Below are 1,669 nucleotides of genomic sequence, written 5' to 3' on the forward strand. Positions count from 1 at the left end.
TCTCCCCAGTCCTCGGAATTACGTCACCCGATCACCTGGCAAGACGAGAGGCAACACAACTTGAAATATGCTTGCGAAGTCATGATCCTTAAAGCAAAACTATCACAGGGAAATTCCTGGTTTGGTCACACAACATTTGTAGACCAAACAAAAAAAAGATTATCACGCAATTACGAAATGTCCAAGCATTTTGCTTGACAGTGTCTGTGTTCCCATGAAAATAATCATGTCTTCTACCAACCAATTTACAGTGACAAATGTCGATTAAAAGTAAAATCAAGACGTAGCTTACCACGGTACTTTTTTCAGAGGTTGCAGGTGATGATGTGTTGGCACTCCCCTGTGTACCGAAGCCACTATTATACGAATCCCTAAATGCGGTTTACAACATGACGCCAAACTTAGTATCATTGTGGTAGCGCCACCATATGTATCGTGAGAGAAAAAGGAAAGATTGGTACATATTTGGTAAACAGGTTACACTTTACAACCCTACTGTACCCAAAGGATAAAAGAAGAAAACCTACATTACCTGATATTCAACAAAAAAAGGGGTCTTGGACCATCATGGAAGCAGGTTTGCATGTGAAAAATAATGAAATGGCACACTTCCATTTCAAGATCACAACCCTCCTCTATTGATTGAGGTCCACCATTACTAAGACTGAGTGAAGACGATTGTGCGAGACAGCAAGCCATGCGAGGCATGGCTATGAGCCATGCAAACCATGAAGCAAAGTCCACGTGAGCCAACCTGGCTGGCCATTGCGAGTCAACATTCGAGTCAACCAGTGATTGAAAAGCTACCCATTTTAAAATGGGTGCTTAGACTTAATCCACTGTTTATCAGCCTATTTGAAATTGGGGGTTGTCTTAGGACTAAATGCGGAAATTCGCGGGGCTTCGCAGGCTCATGACTGGCAGATTGTCCAGCCCCAATTACGACTGGTAGGAATCTTTTTTCAAAGGCATTGACAAAGTACAGTAAATTGGATGTATGGGGTAGGAAAGGTTTTTCAAAGGGTTCTGACAAGAACCCACAGTGGGAGATAAAGGAACGTCCCAATAACATGCCAATGTTGTTTGTTTAGCAACCAAGATAGCCGGATTGCGAGATGATTGCCAAAACCTGCTGGAGAGGTGCCGCTCTCTTCAGAATGTGTTCACTATAAAAATGTTGTTGGGGTTATTAATAAACAAGCAACGTGTGCAGCTAATTATAAAGTAATATAATGTACATTCAGAGTGAAGCTCTCAAAGTTAAACAAAAATAAACGGAGCAATTGCAGAATAACCCCGCAATCTCTAAATACATGGTGGAGCCGGCAAAGCATACTACGCGGCTACTCAAATTGTAATTGATGCATAATTCACTCACATTCTCTGGAAGGTGTTTAGTGTCTATGAGGCGACTTGAGTTGTCAGTGATCCATCATTACAATCAAGTTCTCTGGAAGGTGGCTACGAATCCTCCGCGGCTACTGAGTTGTCATTTATTTATAATTCACGCAATCTCTGGAAGGTGGATATGTGTCTACGAGGCTACTCGAGTGTCATTTATTTATAATTCATCAAGTTCTTTGGATGGTGGCTATGCGGTCAACACTGATACTCCGTTGTACTGTATTCATCATTCACTCAAAGTTCTATGGAAGTTGGCTACGCATCT

Source organism: Montipora foliosa, chromosome 4 (assembly GCF_036669935.1).
Source record: "Montipora foliosa isolate CH-2021 chromosome 4, ASM3666993v2, whole genome shotgun sequence".
NCBI lineage: Eukaryota > Metazoa > Cnidaria > Anthozoa > Scleractinia > Acroporidae > Montipora > Montipora foliosa.